General features: G+C 28.9%; 2 long non-coding RNA genes across 2 annotated transcripts; both read right to left on the reverse strand.

Moving 5' to 3' along the window:
- Window positions 1-5,510: 5,510 nt before the first annotated feature.
- LOC121124544 (uncharacterized) lies at window positions 5,511-6,197 on the reverse strand. The gene is made up of 2 exons (XR_005866329.2): window positions 5,756-6,197; window positions 5,511-5,695 (listed from the first exon to the last, which is right to left on the reverse strand). It is a non-coding gene; the product is annotated as an uncharacterized lncRNA (long non-coding RNA).
- Window positions 6,198-6,571: 374 nt separating this feature from the next.
- On the reverse strand, window positions 6,572-8,739 carry LOC121124543 (uncharacterized). Its single transcript, XR_005866328.2, has 2 exons — window positions 8,579-8,739; window positions 6,572-7,149 (listed from the first exon to the last, which is right to left on the reverse strand). It is a non-coding gene; the product is annotated as an uncharacterized lncRNA (long non-coding RNA).
- Window positions 8,740-23,749: the final 15,010 nt, after the last annotated feature.

Raw genomic sequence — 23,749 nt, forward strand, 5'->3', positions numbered from 1 at the left:
AATGATTTGCACTGGAAAAAAGATAATACTATTTTCACTTTACCCTAAAATATGAAATAATATCTAAACCAAAGTCATCCAAATCAAATTGTACTTTAATCAGTATAAGAAAACTACTTCGATATACTTTTTAATTATCCCAAAAACAATCGATGGTATGTCAGTGGACACGGAAATCATATGTGTGTCTATCGACTATTTCAAACATGTACTTAGATATATCATAATTCACTAAATTGTGAGAGGTATACGGAGTATCACGGAGTATTTGATAACAAACAAATTTAGTAAACTCTGCAAGTATTTTTCTAAACGATATCCTTTAGCTGCTACAATGGCCTCCAGCCTGGACCAAAAGGGCCACAGAACATGGCAAAGTTGAAGGGGAACAATCTTGGGAGGAGGCTAGAAAAATAGACATATTATGCTTTAAACAAGTCCACAATTTGCCCCTTATTTACTCGGTTAGCCTCGAATGCTCTTAAAAGTAGTTGTCGATGTCGTCTTACATAAGAGGCCTTCCCAAGATCATTCAAATACATCCTCACAGCCAAATCACTGACAAGATCGGTATGCTTCGTAATCAACTTTGCGGTCTTCTGATGATCCCTGTTTCCACGTCTTCCATGATCCTAATTGTCAGCATTTACTGCTGCCAGTGGATCTCTGAAGACTCTGACCTGAAGTCTCTATTCTTTTGATATTGTAAACAAGACTCCTGAATCAACACTACAACCCTCGTGGTCTCCTCGACAATCACTTGTGTTCAAAGCATGTCTTTTCGACTTCATGCTGACATGTTGATTTTTGAATGTTTGGTTTGTTATTTTTTATCAACCGAAATATTCTCTTCTTTTAGCAATGCAACCTGGTCTTTTAAAATTTTCACCATAAAGTAATGATGATTCATTTTAAGGCAAGTCCACAATTTTACCTTGTTCACTGAATATTGGTGTTTAGCAGCAAATTAATACATATATTGTAACCATGTATATACATCGGAGCAAATTCAAATATTATGCTTATGTTGAAAAGCATAGATTTGAAGCTTACAAGAGAAAATTTTTGTAGGCTTAAGGATTAAATTGAAAATTGAACAGTTTTCTAGCTTTCCATTTATTTTAGAAAGAAAAAACAATCAAAAGAAAAAAACTAAAGTTGTTCCTAGGTAGTTAAACTTATTATTTTTAATTAGTCTTTTTCTTACTATTTTTTTCAAAGATTACTTCAGTTTTATTTTTGATTACAGATATAATTATCATTATCTTTGAGATTCTCAAGAATAAAATTAATATCTATTAAAAAATTATGAATCTTATTTCGAGTGTAAAAATATATACTATTGTGTGTTTACATTGATAGCGTTCTATGAAATGCTTTAGATTAGTACATCATTGGACTACGTAATAGTCGTGTACTAAACAAAAAATACTAAGGCTGCAAAATTAGTATGTTTCACGGCTCCATCCAGGATTTTATCTATTCTTGGATGCTCCAAACAGTCCAAATCGTCACTCGACGGTTTTTGCGATTTTAGAGTAAGAAAAACCCAAATCTGTGTTGAGTTGATTAACAGTTAATTCCCTTTGGTGTCGTTGAATTAACATCTTTACAGTAACTGCTGTGTTTCAAACCTAAGTTGTAAACTATAAGTTTAATCATTCTAATGACATCATAATTTGGAAATTAATAACTATTTTAGGAATAAAAAGCTATTTGCTTAACTCAATATTTTTTCTAGAACCCCTAAATATAAAGGTTATTTCGTATACCTGCTTATGCAATACATACATAATTTCACAATTATTGAATAAAAAAAATATTCTGAGCTAGCACCTTCCCAAAAATAAATCCAACGGACGTCCCTGAAGATGTTGAATGCATTTTAAAATTAACCAAATGCATGTACCATAGACATGAAAGGTACTCATTTATTATAATCTAAAGTGATTTGTCTCAGTGTCACCAAACCAAGAAACGGAAATAAATTACCCCTCAAATCTTTTTATTAATAAAACAAAGGTTATGAATAAGAGTCACAATGTGCACTGTATATAATCCTCCAGGATATTTATGATTAACATATTTTGAATTGAGAAATAGCCTTTTAATCATATTAATAATATATTAAAGGTGTATATAAAAAGATTCAAGCCTTTAACCAGGATGCACTACATATAGTTCTGCTCGATGTGTATCATAATCATCTTTTTGATTTAAAAATACCGTAATTTAATAATATAATATTTTTACAAATTATTCACTAATAATTATTACTGTAATACAGTACTTTATTTTCTAAGTGTCAAAAATAAGTGAGTATATTTATTTATCAAAAAATGTAAATAAATACCAATAATAAAATACAAGTACTCTATTATTTTTAACCAATCTGCTTTGAGTAATTATAAAATTTACGCTATACATCCAACCAGATCATGATGAAACAGGCTGGAACTAGAAAAAACTAGTCAAATACGTGTATGCGCGTAATAATACAAGTTGGAAAAGTGAAGTACACTTATATGTATTACAAGACCTGTAAAAAATATTACATTATATTCTTTTTTTTTAGTAAATAAGACGCAATTTATTATTAGGATGAAAATGACCTTTTCCAGTTATAGGCTTGAATAAAAGTGATGTAATCAAGATCCCACTTTATTTTTACCCTTGATTGTGTCCGATGTGCTTCAAAAAACATTTAATGTGATATTCAATTACAAAAAATGTAAAGTGCAATTTAAAAAAAAAAATAGTTCTTTAGAAATTAAGAAAATTTTACAATCTCTTTTTTTTTTAATGTTACTTCCTAAAAATGATGAATATTTTTTAATTATTTCATTATTGGTTATTATTCTACAATTTTTATATGTGAAATATTCTAATAGTCCCTTTTTAAGACTTTGTAATTGAGGTTAGTTAATTTGAAAGTATCTGCTAAATAATACCTAAAATATGACGATTGTTACTTCTAAATTAAATGAAGGTGTTGTCTGAAATGCAAGGAATAACAACAAGGAGTCATGTAATATCTGAATTTAGTAAAATTAAATATTAAAAACTCCAACTGAAATCCATTTTTTAAATTGGTAAATTTATATGTATTTATTATGATGTGAAATAATTGATTAACACAAGTTAAGACTAGGAATCAAAACTTGCAACTCGACTTGATCTCATAATCAAAGACTAAAGACCTGAACTTGCTACCCTAGACTAGCAACTTGTCTACGACTCTCAGAATAGCGACTCGATTTCGACTCGATAGCTTAGGCTATCCTCGTGACTTAGCTATTTTGGACTAAACTAAATAAAAACCAAAACTCCATGGACCCTATGATCTCAATATCTTAAATCTCTCAACATTTGATTTGATCTATTTATTTCCTAGGAGTGCTATGTACAATTTGACTGGCCGTTATCAGTAGAGTTATTTTACATAGGAGAACACAGAGGACCAATCACCGCAGGAATTGAGGGAGATCAGAAAAATTGAAATTGGGATATGGATATAATTAAGAGAGGAGTATACAGCGTTGTAAGTAAAAGAAATAGACCAATCAAAACCATCAAGAAGCGGTAGATAGAAAGATTGTCCTTGAGAATCGAGACCGATCCCGTGAATAACATCCGAAGTATAACCTTTAATAGATTTCATCTTTTATTTATATTTAAAAAATAAAATATTTTTTTTAAAGTTACACATTAATAGCCTACTTAAATTCTTTGAAAGAAACATAATGGATTCAGCTTAAAATTATTTTAGATTATTTTCAATAAATAAGTTTATTTTATTATGAGGAATGACTTCCTTCATCATAGAACTTAAACGACCTCAAAATATATAGTATTAGTATATTTATATCATATTACTCAACGCCCTCGTCATAATTTACCTCACAAATATTAAAAAAAAACTATGCAGCTTAAATTAATGACTTTTGTGGTTGATCATGTTATCATAAATTGCAAGAGAAGCATAATGAATATTTTGTACGAAATATACGTTACAATGGTTAGTCTTGTTTACTTTTGGCTTAAATACTGGGTGGCTCAGAATGAGTGTCCTTTTCACATTTTTCTCATTAATTGAGATGTATAGTGTGTGGAGATTTTGTTACTAAAGTCAGAAATATTTGGACAGCGTTTTGTCAGAAAAATATTGAAGTATTGTGGATTTTAGATCGATTTAACATACATTCCAGTCCAGACCGTAAACCCAAACATAATAGTTTCACAAAAGTAACCCGGTTTTTTTAATTGCAAGATATAGGACTATATTTTTCAAGCTTAATCTATAGACCGACTTTATTCTTTATTCGGATTTATATGTTGCATAAATATTTTTTATCCAACTCATTTAACTTCATTTAATTTTCTTTGGCCGATGCTCACCAAGTTGAAACACAACTAACGTCATTCACTTTTCATATATACAACCATTCTAGACGGAATTTAAAGAAAACCACCGCCAATTCATGTAATATCATCAGAGATGGCATCCACTATAGACACGGTTGATATCATAACCCACTGTTGGTCGTGTTGGCATAAAAACAACCTGCAGTCCGGGATATCAACTGTGTCTATAGTGGATGGTGTCTTTAATGATATTATATGAATTGGCAGTGTTTTCTAACTCGTTTGTTTGTTGCATTGGCAAACAACACGGCCCGTGGGCCAGGATATCAACTGGGTTTACAGTGGAGGGCGTCATTGATTGTAATACATGAATTGGCCAAGGGTTCTTAGTGTAAAGTAATCCCTGTGAACATGCTGCATATCTCATGGGCCATGTATCAATTTGAGTCTGTGGAAAGTGTCTCGGAAGATAATGTGAAATTTATGATTTCAATGATTTTGCAAATTTATGATTTTTTTTTGTTATTATAAATATTAACAGTATTGTTCAGTTATTTTGCCAATTATCTACTTGTTTTTTTTTGCATATTAACGGATATTAAACCTGTAAAAATAATTAATACGGATTCCAATACAAAACTCTAATCCTTGAGTAATTTAAGTTTCTAATTATGAGCTCCTCTGCTATGGCTATAACTACCGTATACATTATAGTAACTTTATTTAACCTATTTTTAAGACTAACTGATATAAATGTATAAATTAGAAACCATAAAGTTGGATATATATTGATGCATGGATACATGTTTATTATGTAGCATATTATGTTGTTTTATATCTTGAACTATAGAAACAGGATATTTGTATGTCCAATAAATCTTAGTTAATAGTTACCCAACAAAGTTTCCTTATTTATCCTCTGCACAATTCTCATAATATGTCATTTTTTTTTTCTTAAAACAAGAAGAATATTGACCTAATAGAGTGTTTTCATGTGACGTTAGTATTGTGGATGTCGTCCTTTTTGATACCCTATACAAATAAATTTTACAACAATACAATCCCTTGTTTGATTAATATATAGAAAAGCGGTGAAGCAATGGATGTCCAAACGAGACCAGTAAATTAAAGGATATAAACCTTACTATCTATAAACAATAAATTCTTGTATTGCATAGTTTTATTACATATTTTGCATTTTATGTATTTACAACATATTATCAAAACATTGTTCTATGTACAATCTTATTTCCATACTGCAAAATATACAGTGACCATTCAATTGGAACAATAAAGGTACTTTTCTCTATATATCCACCTTTTCTTGCTCCTTCAACAAACAAAAATAGTATAAATCTAGGCATTTATATGGATTAACAGTACACATTACTTTGATTTTATTCTAATATGAGAGTTAATTATTTGCATAAGGAAGGATTCCATGCAGGTATTCAGTCTTCTTTTTTTTCTCACAAACACTTGATGAAGATTCATGTAGATTTGTCCATTTTATGATGTAAAAATTTCAACTTTGAAGCCCAAAGATGGCGGATATCTCAATTATTATGTAACTTATTACATCAGTGAACACGTTCTATATATAATTATGTTCTGTACCAGTTGCGGTTTTGTAGAAGTTGTAACTAATATAAGAAAGTTGTACAAGTTGCAAGCAAAAATAAGATGAATCATTTAAAATGACGGATTTATTGTATTTTGAATGAGAATCATGCAATAATTGAATATCCATGGATTATCAATAAATTCAAGGATGTTACATTTGACTATTTAAATACAAATTACTGTTATAACGTTCCATATCCACAGTTAGTTGTATTACTCATAAAAATATAAGAACCATGTAATTTTAATAGATCAAAATAAAGTGATAACATCAATGAGTAACTATTAATTAGAATGATCAACCATATAAGTAAATAATGGAGTTAAAGACGAATAAATTGCAACTTGTACACAAGATCAGAAAAAGGAAGTATATAATGGAATTGATATTCATGTATCAAGGTACAAAATATAATTAGTTGAGTCAAGTCCGTCATCTTTTTTTTTTAAACCCGTCTTCTTTAAAGTAAAAGATATTATTAATTACTGAACAGCTTTTCGTTTCTTCCAAATGACAGTTGTTTGAATAATGAGCTTCATTCTATGCTAATTGTATATTGGAATCATAAAACTAGTATAGGTATTTAATTATTTAATATATGTATGTATTTATAACATTTAATAAATTATTTTATAAATCTTTAGCATATATACATAATATTAAGAGTATTGAGTTGTAAATCCATTGCATTTATAAAATGCAAGTCGCTATTTCAAACACTCATCAAAAGGATATGATTTTTTGGCAGTCCAAGAACTATTTGTATGTATGATTTTTGGTTTCAAATTCAACTTAGATTCATTCAAGCGCTAACATACTTGACACATTTTTTTTAATATAATTTTTATGGTATGGTAGGGAATGGTTGTTTGGGGAAAAGATTGGGTATATTGGGTTGTCTGACAAATGGATCCGGATTAATAATGCGGAAAACACCAGGAGTACCAATCATTGTCATAATGTCAAACATATTCATGTTTCTTAAGAATTCACCAACACGTGAACAAGAGGCACAAAAAGGGCCACATGTATTCCTTCCTCCCCTGCAACATGATGGATATCCACCAAAGCATATTCCCATTGACATTGCAGTTGTAGCCATCAAAAGGGTCAAGAGTAAAATCGCTTGTAATTTCATTATGAATTTGATTAATTTAAATCTGAAAGTTAAAAAATGACAAACATTAGTTTATTGTGCGTTGTTTTTGATAGATATTCCATGACGCTGAAATGATATTTTAATATAAAACTATGGTCTTCTAAATCACAAAATAATAATATTAAAATCTATGGAATATTTATAAAAAGTTTATTATCAAAATGAGAAAGATAATTTTATTAAACTTATTGAAGTATTTTGTACGAGATGTTTCATTGTATGTCGTAAAATATGGGATTTTGTAATTTATAATAAATCCATATCTGAGTAAATTTAAAGATATAGATATAAATTTATTTAGTAATTTTATTCTTATTATTAAGCTTTTATGTTTTTGATGTATAATTATAATTTATATTTTATAGAAAGAAATTAAATATTTTGCAAATACATGCATTTGTCAATAAACAAAGTTATTACTTATTGAAAATAAGTAACTATTTCTCTATGTTCATTTTTTAATTTCACAAATAAAATACAAATTAAAAAAAAAAAATTGCAAAACAAATAAAAAAAAATTCTTTAAAAATGTGTTGAATAAAATAGATGGAATGAAATTTTATAAGCAGTTACAGCATCAATATGTCGATTATACATATCGATATGTTATAATTCTTTATTTAAATTTTTTTAAATAAACATTTTGTCATAAAAAAAAATGGTAGATAACATCAACAATATTTATTTTTCACTTCAATAATATTTTATCTGTTAAATATATATATATATATATAGTTATTTGAGAAAAATAAACTAATCATTTGATATCGCCAATTAAAAAAACTAAAACTAATTTGAATTGAATTCTATACGTAAAATCAATATTATAGATAAATTCCAAGATACATAAGATCTATTTTGAATAATAAATTAGAATCATTTGTAAGAACTTTTAAATTGATATTACTGATATTTTTTATTTGATAATATAATTTTTTTACAAATACAGTCCTTATTAATTGAATTTAATTGGGTTAATAAGATAAAATAATCCACGAATAACATGGTAAAATGGTGGAACTAATCTCTCAACAAGGTGTGTACTTAATATTGAATAAATACCTTTTAAGAGCAAAAAAAAAAAAAAAAAAAAAAAAATCTATATATAGATATTTTAAGAACTGGTTCTTTTGATGGCATGTTGCAATACTCATTTGTGAATAGCAAAGCAATTTAAAATAGAGAAAAGTTCCAACTTCTGTCTGAGAATGAAGAGAAACTGAAAGTTATTTTAGGTAATATATTCCATAAATGCCTTCAGAGAGTGAAATCTTTTACCGCATATTCAACAACATATGCTTTAAAAGCAATATCTTGAATATAAATGTATGTAGTATGTAGATCTTCATTACATAACAATCATTAAAAAATAGATAATTTCTAGTGTATGAAAAAAGAGTATTAAAGTAATAATAATCAGGGTATCTTACCTTCTGGACTGCGTAAAATTAAATGCTGAATATACTATTGAAGTAAATAGTTATATTGATTCAACATCAACAGTTATGTTTCCATCATTTTGCCTACGCCAAGAGTTGTGTTCTACGCAAAAGGAGGAGGGAGTTATATTTGAATCTGCGTAGCTTTATTTATGGATACAAGTTTGATGCATATTTTATAAAAGAAATAGTGATAATAATTACCTTTTTTTTAATAAAAAAAAAAGAGTCATTGTTCACATAAAAATGACAATTAAAAATAATTGATGAAATAGGATATACATAAAAGACAACATAGCTAAATTAACAATCAATACAACACAAATAACTATTTGTAATCATGAACTTGACCTTCCCTCTGTCTGAAGTCCAGAATGCCCTCTTGTGCTGTGTTTCTTTGAAAACCTGTTCAACATTGGCCGGACATAATAGTCTAAAGGGTTCAATTCCGGTGAATTAAAAGGCAAAATACATTGTGAAGCGTACATCACGTTCTCAGAACCAAGTTCATTGTGTGTTCCCTTGCTGGTAGGACGGGTTGCTCCATTTTGATGCCAGGTCAGCTCTTTCAGTTTGCTGTGGAAACAGGGAAATACTTTAGAACTCTGAATACTTATGTAGCCTTGGGTTGATCTTAACACCCTGCTTAAAGATGAAGGAAAGTATAACGTGCCCCTCGCTACTAACTACGCCAAGAATACGAACTTGCTGTGGGTACTTGCCCTTTATGATCATAGGAACGCATGTCTTCTTACCCTCATTTGAAAAAATTTATAATTATCTCAAAAATAAAAAAATCTTGTTTAAAAAAATGTCCAGATCAAATTTCCTATTTTTTTTTTTTAAATTTGTTAAAATTTATTTTTTCAATAGTTGCTTTGCTAGAAAATGATAAAAAAAGTTTCTTGTCTCTTTTAAAAAAACTATTCGTCAAATTTGGAATTGATAAAACTAAACAACTTTTTCGTCAAAAATGTGAAAAAAGCCCCATCATCCAGCCTCCACCCCCTAAAAAAAATAAACCAGCAGACTGACGTCACTATTAAATAATTTACCTGCCGCCACTTGAAATACACGTTCCGGTTCCTGTACACACAGAGATAAAACAAGTTCAAATAAAGGAACATTTTATATAATACTCAAAAAAAATTAAGCATGTACACATAAAAGTAAGCTGGGATCCAAAGTAATATTTAATATAATCATGTAATATATATAAATTACTAACAACTTAGCAGTACGTCTTTAATTATACTTATTTGTCTATGTTCTAAGATTCAGAACATAAAAATACATTACATAGTTTATTTTAAATACAGTTACTCATTTCAATGTAGGTATGTTGGTATCCTTTCTCACTAATACATCTCATCATATCTTTAATTTATTTATGTCCGTAAATAATAGATCTTAAGATAATTGCCTCTGTTCTCATAAAATAAAATTATTGAATGTTTATATGTATGGATGTATTTTAAATGGGAAAAAAGGATGTGATTGATCCTACCAATAATAGCTTAATAAATAAAGATAGGAAGGTTCTTGCAACCTCCATATTCGTTATGCTATTCAAAGATGGAAACACAATGAGTCTTTTATTCCTATATTTTTTTAATCTTTATCCTACTCCTCATTTCTTACTTCTTAAAGTAGTATTTGGAGTTTAGGATGATTCCAGACAAGTTCAATTATGCGTGTAGCATTGGATGTATTCTTGAACCAAAGGGTAGCGTTGTGTTAGTCCTGATTTATTTGGTCAAAGCCATCAGTCCTTGGACCGTTCCTTAAGACTCTAAATACTAAACCTGATTTAAAATCATAAAATACGTCATCAAGGACTTTTTTTAAATATTTTTAGGACAGAACCCACCGGACCGAGACTACAATTCAAACAGGTACAAAGTAATTACAACATACCTTAATGTGAAGGAGCATCTACTCAATTAACAATTTCTTCATTAAAGGAAGTTATATATCCATCGAGTGAGACTTAAGAACCTTGTTAAAAATATGTAGGAAGCGTGTGGCTAAGATATCTAAATGAAGATATATTCATACATCCGAATGCTTTGTAGTAAAAGATCCTTCCAAATCCACAATATCACTAAAATCTCATTAATCACAACAGCCAAACCCCCTTTTTAGTAGCACATAGTTCAAAGTCTACTTGTTTCATCTCTTTTTGTTTCTTCTAGCGTATGTACCCTAGTTGGTATAGTTGTATTTGACATGGCCTGAAACGCGTTAATGGCTATTTTAAATTAGTAATTGGAGTAAGATTTTTTTTTTTCCCGAAGCCATTGTTATTATTATTTAATTCTTGAAGACAGAACATCTATGTATAAAGTAATAGCTAATGTGTGTAATCATGTAAAACGAAGTATAACAATAAGATTTTGCTCTGGAGTTAAAAATGTAAGTCCATTTTGGACGTTAGATTAATTATGTTCCTACTGAATAGATACGTAAAATCTAATTATGTATAGTGATGTAAATCCTGTAACTTTTTTACCAGCCTTGTTTTTTTATTTTTTTATTGGTAATCTGAAGAATGAATTTTCTTTTCCTTAGCAGTTGGCATTATTATTTAATTTCTGAGTAATCAACATCCTATCCTAAATAGATCTAATTATGTTCAATACCTAATTAATAATTTTGTGCGCATAAAAGACAAAACGTATCATCGATGATATGTTACGGAGTTATAATTGTAAGCACTTGACTCAACGTAGAAATGAGTATCGAAATTGGAGTAATTCTTGCCAATTTCATTCTCGATAATTGCAAAACTTTCTTCAAATTTTTAAGGTCCCATGTTGATTTTCGGTTTCCCCATATACACAGGACTTTAGTTTTATTTTCCTTATTCTTTTAGTATTCATTGATCATACATTTGATATGTTTAAAGGAATTCATATTTTTAAGGATAAAATGACATTTTTCTTTCAAGAACACCTTTTTTTTTTTGGATTTACATAATTCCAAAAGTGAGCTCTACATAAATGATAAATCATGTATACATATAAAAGTAACTATTCGATGAATTGTATGAATGCTTTAAATAGAACATCGAAAGTCATATTTTTTTCTTCAGTACCTAATACTTAAGGTAATTTATCGACCATAAATCTATTTATAAATAGAAATGCAATCTAAAACATATAATCAGAACAACATCCACGATAAAAAAAGCTTCAAATCAAACCATGGTCATTAGTATCTACAATTATTTAGGACAAAATATATTGGTTTTACATGTAATACAAACTTGTCCATGAACAAGTAACAGTATAATTAAAAATTAAGTCCTTTTTCGAGCTTCATGTTTTATTTTAATATTGATCAAAATATCGAAATGAATAACTAATTTTATGCATCTTTTTTCACCTAATAGGTGGCTTGTCAATACAAAAGCAATCTATAAGGATTTTTCACAACAATCAGTACGTAATACATATTTATTTTTTAAAATTATTCTGATTAATCAATAGGAGGCACTTCAAAATGTACTTAAAGTAGCAAAATTTCAAAAAAGAAGAAAGATACTTTTATGAATTAAATTTAAAAGACCATATCATTGGTAAATTAAGCTTCATGTATCATATGAAGATTTTAAATTCTATTTAATATTGCTTTTCTAATCACTAAAATGGTACAAAAGTATCATTTTTGCTCATGATTAATGAAGTAAATTTGCATTAGTTATTGCCAGCTATTCCTCCTCAGTATTGAAATACTCAATTTTACCCGAGTCCATAATTACGGTTCTATGATGTTTTACCCTTGGATCTTTAGGCCTTATGTATATATTATGTCAAATATATATCTTCTTACATATCAATTTTTCCATTCATTAGCGTAAATGAGTACATTTAATTCAATTTAATATATTTCATTTAAAAATAAAATCTATTTGAAGATATTTAATACAATTTTATAAAATTTTGAGTACAGAAAATCCCATTTCAATAACGAAAGCTAAAAAAAAACAAGAACAAAACCCCAACTTTACTTTAGAGAAGTACATTGTATAATTTTTCCTAAACATCAAAATTTCAGTTTATACCTTGAAATTAGAGATAGTGGGAGCAAGTAGTTGAATTTCAATTTTATCAGAATCCTTTCATAATAATGAAAATTTTAATGATTTTTCGAGATGTTCGGTCAATTGCACATTGTAGGATTATGAAAGTAAATGGAAGGTATAATTAGGTTAGAGCTTGTTTCTTGTGGAGTATTCCGGAGATGGGGGAATCGGAGTAGATTAATGGATTGAGGGATGAGGCCGGAGAAGATCACATTTAATGAAGTTAAGTCTTCCAACCTTTGCTTTCATCTACCATGAACCATCGCAGTATAATTTACAGTATGAAAATTCCTAGGTCACATCGAGTAATTGTAGCACAATAATGTTTACTTATACTTAATCAGACGAATTAAAGGAACATTTAAAAAAGAAAAGAATATCACTTGGATGGTTAATATATTAATCTTGTAATTGCTGACTTTTTTTTAATGGAAATTACTCATTGATATTAATTATTTGGCACATTATAATTTTCAAATTAACACAAATATATTACTCCTAACTGCATAATAAAAAAGTAATTTAATATATCAAAATTAAATGTTAGTATTAATTTATTGTTGGTAATTAAAATAACTGATAATGTAATTAAATAAAGAGGAATGAAAATTGTAACTAAATATTTTAATATTTTACAATCACTTCTCAGAAGCATTATCCTCAGTTTGATTTTAATTTGAAGATTTTGCTAAGTTTAGGTAAAATAAATATTATAATGGTGGACAAAAGAAGAAAAACATTCCAAGTAAGTTCCTTCAAACAAAGCCACAAATAGTTTGGTATCCTTTGTAAACATTTATTTTTTGCTTATATTTATAATTTGATATCTTTGTTTTTTACAAAGATGGGTCAACAAAACTATCTCTTTTTTGCACCAACACACTTCTTTATATATAAACAATTTGTTACTAACCAGATTATTTATTAATATATAGGATATAAGATATTTGGCCCGTCCACATATTAGTTAAGAATTTATTGCTGTTTACCATAGTGCATACATATATTATAAAATAATAACAGATATGCATACAATACAAAGCTATATATAGATACAGCAAAGAACACGATCGCACAAAAGGGTATATGTGCTACTGTAGCAGAAGTTGATCATAAGTCCTATTTAATTGTATGCTTATTATCAATAATTTTTTTAATATTCTTGTATACTTCATAGATTTACGAAAATCTTCATCCTCTTGATAGCAGCTATTCATTTTCTTTTTTGCTTTAATTTTGGTTTGGCAACCAAATCGAAGAACATGTCTATTTGGGACTGCTTTTTGCCATCACAACTTTTTAAATGTATATTAGAATTTTTTCCAGATTCTTTTACACCTCCTGCTTGATTTATAAGGTGTTCTCTTGGCTCATCTGGCATTCTGTGGTCCTCAGTATTAGTTTCTCTGACACTCCCATTTTCTTTGACCTTTGGAGTATCTTAACAATTATTTCTGTCAGTGCCAGCATCAAGTCAGACATTTACAATTTCCTCCGTGGAACTACCTGCACAATCATAAACAATGGTAGTTGCTTTGTGTTGATTAGACTTATCAACACAGTGTTTAAAATTTTCATCTTGGGCTATCACCTTTTCACTAGTGTCCTCACTTTTTTTCAAGTTACGGGCGCATCCATGCATTCACAACTTGTGCGTTTAGGCTCCATAAAAATAACGGTCAACTCAATTTCTTGGATTTCATTCTGACGCAATATGAACCTACTTGTTCATCAAACAGATCTATACTTCCCATGTGCTTATTATAGGTATGTATAGAGTTAGGAATTTGAATTGAATTGCGGGCCTTCCTGTCCGATCGTTTGGCATTTTGTTTTGGATGGACACGGAGTTTGTTAGAACCAACGTTTGCAACGTCTTTCCACTTCACGATTGAGACTACTCCACAAAATGCTTCATCCATGTGTCCTCGAGATCTCTGATCCATAATCTTTCTGGATTCCAAAGTTACTTTTCAAAGACGATCATCTTGCACATTATTTATTTGATTGCTTATTCCTTCAGAAGGGCAACAGATCCAAAGAAGTTATCGCAAATCACACTCAATTTCGAGGAAAAATGTTCAAGCTATGATTGGTGTTAACAGGCCACATGTATACTTTTCTATTCTTTTCATACATATAATTTTAAAAAGTTTCTTATTATAAAATACTAATTAACTTTATATTATGTGGGCATTTTGTTATGGGATCATAATGGAGTAAAAAAAAGAAGCACTTATTCACCTTTAAGAGTTTTAGAGAACTAATTTTCTTTTGAAGTACCTGTAGAACATGATAATTCAGTGTGAATAAACTTTATTATTATAATAGATTGGCAAGTAGTTTTTTAAATGAAATAAAATTATATGTTTTGATGTGCAATCAAATAGATTATACCAAAAGTTAAAATAGGGATAAATAACTTAATATGAATATTAATTTGATTGATTTATGATTCTTAAAGTACAAAAACAGTACATTTCGAAAACATATTATACTATGTGATAAAAGAAAATCCGTATTACAAATGATTCATCACTAAACTAATTTATTAGTATTGAAACTGTATTCAAACTTAAGTATATTGTATATAGAATACATAGGGTATGTCAACATAACGACAATCTGGAACAAAAAAACTAGAAAAAGATAAAATCTTCATTTATTGTTTACTTCATATGTATATAAATATGCAGCACAAAATTTCATATATATATCTTTCAGTCAATATTTGATATGAATTTGATATTTAAATTTGTAGGATAAATTAAGATACCCAAAAAATTTTAAATATAATTTAAAAACTTTTTTTGCTGACAAGCTCATAAATAATAAAATATTTTGCATAATAATAAGATTTATATACAATGTTATCAGAATCAAATAAATGAAGACAATAGAAGTTACTTTATGAATAAAAAAATGTATAATGTTTGGAATAATACTTTTTGAATTGTGAAGCGTCAACATTAAAACAATATTGAATAAAATTTTAAAAAAAGACAATCTAAATCTTCGACTTTTTACTTCATATATACAGACAGATCAAAATTTTATAGGAACATACCAAAGAATTTCAACTGATTGAATTTTACTTATATTGGCCCCTTAATATGGCCTTTCACAAAAAATCTGTTATTTTTTTATTTTTTTGGCTACTTTAAGTGCAATTTGTTGTGCCTTCAGACTAAGGATAATAATAATTTGATATAGAAATTGACAATAACTTGTCAAAAAATAAAATGTATGTGATTCATACTAAATTTTGAGAAAAGTTATTATTGCACTCTTATTTTTTTTTGTTTAATAATATGTCGCTGAAAATAATTTATAAAGTAATTTTTTTTTGTAAAATATAAGTTTTTCGTATATCTTTTGAATTTAGAGCATCAATTTTTTGTATAATACTATCGTCTTATAATTCTAGTATGGTGTTATATCAGTCCTTAATATGTATATAACTTAAAATAGTCTAAAAATATTTTTCCATTATTCTTAATTTAAGAAAATAAACTTAATCATGAGACTATACCCATAGATGAGGATTAGTAATGATGACGTACCTGGCTAATATAAATGAAAAATGGTTTATGACAAGGAGTCAAATTTTGGTGGGCAATAAATCCTAGAACTCAACTTTTAAACTATTACAAATTTTACAAAACATAGGTACTTTATAATGGTTGAAGTACCGTCTGAAACCATAAATTGGCCTTAATTATTTTACTGCACCGAAATAATTCACTCTTTTTTAAAATCGTTTAAAATTTGGTGTAAATCGATGCTACAAATCAGCCGTTTATGAAATCATTTATATGATTTTCAAAATGGTGAGTATCGACCTGCAATAACGTCATCTTAAAGTGAATGTGCTGTATAAATCATAATTGTAATATTCATAAATCAAGTATAGGTATAAAATCGGACTAGAGATTCAGATAGAAAAAATTGATCCGCGATTTGAAAACAATTAAATTTGAGCCTATGGTCTGAGATCACGGCTGGGACTGATATATCAATACATATAGATCCAATTCAATGTAAAACAAACTCCTCAAAGATCCAACTAGAAAGACATTTGGTGTTAGATCTAGTTCTAACAGAAGCACTTTTTTTTAAATACACGCCTTAAGGCTACGTCTACAGGATAGCCACCTCATCCAAAAACCACAGAAAAGCCCAATTAATTGCGACAACCCCCACATTATTACTTATAACCAATGCAGTTTATTCCGCATCTGGAAACTGTTATATTTCTCTTAGTTATTTCAGATAGTTGTGACACTAAAAAGTAATTGATGTTATGCATCAATGTCTAAATGATAATGTTTCCTAAAAATGATAGTTACAAAATATTAAAAGTTATAAATTGATTTGAAAAAAAAAATATATGCCATTAAACATAGTTATTTGTGGATATATTAAACACAGTTTGTTTTTGCTTTATGGGTGCCCACACTGTTGGACCAAGAAGGCTGTAATTTTGTACGGAAATATTTTTTGTAATTGGTTTAGATAAAATGGGGGTGCCGATTTTTAGGGTGGTTGGTCATATTAGACGGCCTATTCTTTATCCATAACAAAAAGATTGTTTTTGGACCTCAAGTATACTAAATAGGGGGTTGAGTTATAATTCAAGAAGTCTCAAAAAACAACTACACGAATAATTTTTTTTTTGATTTATTCAAAATTCAAAAAGTTATAAACAAAAAAAAATATATATATATATAATTGCAGTTTTTTTTTTTCAGGTGCAGAAAAATTGATTTTAACAGAAAATTTGTAGAAATTTGTTTGAGAAATTCGTTTTTATATGACAAATTAAAATTTATTTATAGCAGCAATCATGCTGAAACATGAAAATAACTTTATATTTGTTATTTAGTGTGGATCTAAAGTTTAATATTTTAGAAGTGCCTTTTTAAATAGAAATGAAGTAACTATACCTCTATTTACTTAAATATATTATTACCTTTAAGTAAATATCAGTATTATATTGAATATTTTATTACAAATACTTATTTGTTCTTTGTTCACACAAAAGATTGAATCCAAAGAGTGATGATGTGGGTAAAACCAAGGCATTTATTACATTAATACTAGAACGAAGGAAATATAGCACCTTTTTACTGACTGTTGTCAAAAAGGATTCAACCTGTTTTTTAATAATATAAATAAGTGAATTTGTCGACAAAATGAATTGGAACTCTAAAAAAAATGATTAATGAACAATTTTCTTAATTTTTTCTACCTAACAAATAACAGTTTATACACTCTAGAGAATGAGGCACAGTGATGCAACTGTAGGTACTTTCGCCAAAAACTATTATTCCTCAGGACATTTTGTCTCAAGCAATTTTTTCATAAGGTTATTTCGTCTTCATATGAGGGGGCTGTTAAAATCAAGTTTAATTTTAGCCAAACTTTTTAGGGACTCAAGAACAAATAATTTATAATTTCTGACCAACTCATCCAAAATTTATAATTTTTTTATCAATTTTCAAAGTAATATAAAAAAAATCATAAATTTCGTGATCATTTAAGCCTCTTTATGCTGCTATAGATATATAACATTTTGAGTTTCTAAAGTATAGTCAAATCATTCTAAATTTTTATTTTAGCGTTCGTAATAGGGTGACTTGCTTATTTGAACTTTTTTGTTTAGTTTTAATGCAAGAGTAATGTTATTACAGTTTAAGTCTTCAAAACCCGTTTTTTGACATCTAAATCCATTCAAAAATGACTTTTTTTTAACTATCCGAAGTATTTCGACAGGGTACAATTTGTTTTTAATCAAATTTGAAAATTATAGTTTGTATTCTTACGAATCCTTTGAGAAAAGGGACTTTCATGAAGTTTTTTTAGCTCAACAAAATAACTTAAAAAAAATCAAACTTTTGAAATTCAGCTACGTAACTTTGCAATTAAAACTTCTGAATCCCTTTACAAATCGAGAATGACGTTAAAAAGTCATTTTAAAATGGCTATAGAGGTCAAAAAACACATTTTAAAGACAGAAAATGTATAAACATTAAAACTGTATATTATAAATTTAAAATGATAACTATTGCATCAAGTACTAAAAAGACTTAATGATCTGGACATGCGTGAGTTCCTTCTTATTACTTTGAAAATATGCGTTCATGGTAGGTATGGGGGTAGCCGGAATTTTTTATTTTAGAGTGCTTAAAATATACTCTCACATCCGAAAATTTGGGTTAAAATTTAATTTGCTCATTTTCATGTATTAATACCCGCCCCTACTTAATATATTATTAAATGAAGTTTTTACGTAGTAATTGTATATTTTATGTTAAAATGGATGCCCCCTTTTAATGCCTTATCATAAAAAAATAAGTAGAGAAAACAGTAATTTTGTATTTTTAACTTTATTTCAATACTTTATATGAAGTGTTACAATCATCCAATTCAAGCCAAGGAAGCCTTAATTTGTTTGATAACTTGTTACCAACGATAATTCAACTTCATAATGCCCTTCTCAAAAAGCCCTTGTTCGTATTGCCCAAAAAATATGACAACCCATTTCAACAGGCCTATATTGATGCCATATTCGTACTGCCAAGTGTTGGCCGTAGACAGGAACTTGGTGCCAGGCCTGGACTTAGGTTGGATGCATAAGAACTTCCCATCCGAGCTCCAGGAGAATCTGGTGAAACATCAAATATATGTTTGGCCTAGTGTTGTCTTAATGAAAAACGAATTTTCTCCTATTTACCAATACTGGTTGCTTCTGTTCGATTGTCATATTCAAACAGTCAAGTTGTTCACAGTACAAGGTAGAATTGAGAGGAGAAAAAATTGGTTGAACCATGGTTATAGAACACAAACCAAAAGATTATTGACCCCTTATACATAATTTAAAGTGAGTAAAAATGTTAATTATGGCAAATTTCTTCCTTTGAGACCTCTATATAAGATTCACCATAATTCATGACTGAGCTGGCCAAGCACAATAAAGTCGTAAAAAGGATTGAAGTATACACTCACATATTTACAACAATTTATCCAATGATTTGATTTAGCTAATAATGCCAAATATATACTTAGTTTTAAAAAAAGGGACAGGTAATAAGAAATTACTTTTACCCAAACAAATTTTTAGTATTTATTAATAAAATAAAAATTCAATGGTTGTTTTTTTGTTAAAATATTGCCAAAAAAATTTCAACTCCAACAATATAATTTTACAATCGAATGATTTTGTACTGGAGAGAAAATAAATAATATTGTTATTAATTAATATTATCAGAAAAATAAAGCAACACGACAGTATTTCGAATAAAAAAAGCTCTAATCGATTCTCTGTTATGAATGATCATTCGACTTTCATAATGGGAAAGACTCATAAATTATGGAATGATCATAATATGATGTAAGAACGGCGATTAAACTTGGTTATGATCTATTTTTTGTATAAAAAAGAGACTTTGGTGAGGCAAACCATTGAGAGGATTTGTAGATACACTTAAACGTCAGGTCGCTGGAGAGTGCAAGGAAATGAGAGACGTAAGAGAGGAAAATTGTAAAGCTCATAACAGGCGAAGCAATCGGAATATAGAAAATAAAACTGTGGTCTCTGTGAACCTTCTTTTCAGCAGAAAAATAACGAAACTTTAATTTTTTTTTTTCATTGAGAGGGAATATCAATTTTAATCAAAAATAACCAATAACGACGTATTCAAATCTATCAGAACCAACCAAAAAATAATGTTTGAATCTGTTTTGTGTAATATATAGGTATAAAAATTTATTTTCATATAATTAATTCCAATTACATGCTTGACCATGAAAAATTGCTGGGTGCACAAATAAGTATATTCTCCACTGAGGTAGCTTTAACCGTTTTAGGGTCATTAAAAAGACAATAGCTCTGATATTTTGTTAAGACCCAGTGCTTTCATATTTAATAAATGAACTACATTTTTAAAAGGCTAAGGTTAGATATTATTTTACGGCAAAGTTAAAATCGTATCAAAAAGAATAGAATGGGCATTCTTATTTTAAACAAGTGGTTCTCAAACAAAAAATAAAAATTTTTTAAGATTGATAAAAAACAAGATTTCGATCATATATAAAAAAGTTTGAATACAACTTCATTTATTACATAAGAAGTTAAACAATGCAAAATATAGTATGGATTATTAATTTATAAATTTTTATCGGTGTAAATTTGTAAATTTTATAAATCACAATTATAATGTAATTTATATCTATTATAACAATATTAAACCTTTAATACATAAAAACAGTATCAATGTAAAGAATGATATCCACGGGATGACACATGAGAAAAAATAAAGTAGCAAACTAGTTTACGATACCACTATATTGCAACGCAATCTGGTTCCTTTTAAAGTAGATATAAATATTTCATTTATCAAAGGATCCTCTCAGCACAAATTTCAAGTTTAATCTGTACATGGCATTAAAGTATATCTCAAATTGAAAATGATACTCATGGAGTGTTATCACTAATGTCATAAATTGAATCAAAATTTATAACGACGTCATTCCAGGTGGTCCATTGAAATTGGAACAATTACTAATTCAATTATTAATAAAAGTTGAGTGATTAAAATTAATCTATTTTTCGATAAATTAAAAGCATAAACAATTATCTACAAACCTGAGCCCTATACCCTACGTATTAGTCGAGAAAATGACTCTAGAACGTGATCGACGAATTTCCATTCACGCACTCCAAGTAGTTGAATGTCTCCAGGACCATCGTCTACACCATTAGCATATCCGAAAAGTTGGAGAAGAAAATGGTCTCTGTCAAAAAAGACCGAACTAATCCTTGAGAAGTTAAAGAAAAAATCTGAAGCAAATCCCCTCAAGCCCATGAGGGCCCATACAAGAGACATCAGAGTTTCACATTAGACTGACTAAAAAGCTATCAAAAAAGTGGGTGGAAAGAGCCTTGTGAGGTTTGTGGGGGCACTTTTGACACCAGTAATTAAAGAAACACATTTCCTCCGTTACAAAACTCTTGTAAATAAATCTTTTGAACTCTTTTTTGACACTTTTGTCCCCCTACTACAAACCTCCCAACATGTACCCAAAAAGTGTAGTTAACATAACTTTATACATTACTAATCATTCCTACACTAACCCCAAGCTGAAAAATACTTTAACACTTTCAGCAGTTTCTGAAGTGTATGGGCTGGAGGGAATATACCAAAAAAAAAAAAAAAAAAGGAATTTTTGAAAAATTAGTGTTTTTGAAGATAAAATTTTATTGAGAAAACAGAAATCCTTTTTTTAAGGATTTTTTTTCGGAAAAAAGACTATTTGAGTATATTATGCAGCGGAGCAAAAAATATTTTTTTTGCAAAATTCATGAAAAAAAATCCTTCCCCCAAAAAAAAAAAATATATAATCTTATAAATGATTCTCGTTGAATGCATCAACTTTCTTTAAAAACATTTTAAATTTTCATTATATTTGACTGTTTCCACTAGTTACTAATGACTACATAATCCAAAAAAGTATTAGAGAGAAGGACAGGATACAGATTTGAGACGGCAGTTGACTAACAATCTGCTAATTTGATTCGTTATATTGTTATTGCTTGTTTGTTGTCATTTTGCTTTTTATAACGACAGTAATAGTAATGTGAAATAAAATAAAAGGACTTCAGTCAACAACTGACTCAATCATGTATTTAGCCCTTTTTTCTTATCCACACGGCTAGTATAAAAAAGTTATTATAAGTTTCTTTCCTCATTACCTTTTACTCGATACATTTAATTTGTTTTAATAGGAGTTAAGTTGTAATTATTTATATTTCTAAAAATATTTTTATTACATGTATGGTCATATTTGCATTTTTAACAATGTATTTTATCTTACTTTTTTTTGGCGGTATTATCTATATTATAAGAGTAACTGGGGATCTCTTTTTGTAACTATGTTTCCAAAACAAAATGTATATGCGTATTGCTAGTGTTGTGTCAGTCATTAGTCCTTCCTATAGGACTAACACGCCACTAAGTATTATTTCACTATGTATATTTAGTAATTGAAATATTATATTCAAATATTGTTTCGCTGATAATTTCATTCAACCATAATGTCAATATTAATTGAACTGCGATAAAAAAAGCAACAGAAGATTCGAATATCAAAAAACTCGTTTTCATAAAAATATATTTCTTTAATTGCATGATCTAGTATTTAATTGTTATTCCATTACTTTGAGGAAATTAAGTGCATAAACTGTGTGGAAACTTGAAAATTACACACCTGAGCTATATTGACTTAAGACGTTCTGTTTGAGGAAATAAGAGGTTCTGTGTGAGGAAATAAGAAGGTCGGTGTGAGGAAATAAGAGGCTCGTTGTGAGAAAATAAGAATTGTCTCTAATTGTATAGGTAGTCATGTATCTCAAACAACTGCTGCATTTTTAGTTTTTAAATCGGATGAGAAATGTTATCGCTGCAAGAATCAAGGCTTAGGGCATCAACTCTTCTTAGTCGAAGTCACACTCCAACAAAAGTGGCCAAGCTGTCCGGAATAGCCATTAAGACAAACTACAAAGATAAGAAGAGGCTAGACTACAACTAAAAATAGAGAGGAAGCCTTGCACCATTGGGTTTCGTGGCTCCCCTGATCTGGTTCCCGGATTTAAAGGCTCACAGATGCCATGTACATCGATATTTTTTGGGCCAACCTGCTCCCCTGTGCTCAGACAAATTTATCCCAAGGCAATTACGTTTTTAAGGAGGATGGGATCCCTGCTCATACTGCAAAAATTACTCCGACCTTATTAGCTAGCAACATCGCCTTCTGGGACAAGATAATTTGCCCACCATAGAGTCCGTATGTTCATTGCCTTGACTTTTTTTTTGTAACCGTAAATCGAGAGGAGGGGCTTTAGCATCCGTCACCTGAACGTTGAAGCCATGTAGGCCTTGTCGACGAGGTGAGGGGTTCCATGGTACCCGAAATTTATTCCTATCACTTGTAAAACTTTTTGCAAGAGGCTTGAGGACCAATGTGAGGCTAATTGCAGCTGAATAGAATAAATCAATTTGACATTGAAAAAGATA

The sequence above is a fragment of the Lepeophtheirus salmonis genome, chromosome 9 (assembly GCF_016086655.4).
Source record: "Lepeophtheirus salmonis chromosome 9, UVic_Lsal_1.4, whole genome shotgun sequence".
Taxonomy (NCBI): Eukaryota; Metazoa; Arthropoda; class Copepoda; order Siphonostomatoida; family Caligidae; genus Lepeophtheirus; species Lepeophtheirus salmonis.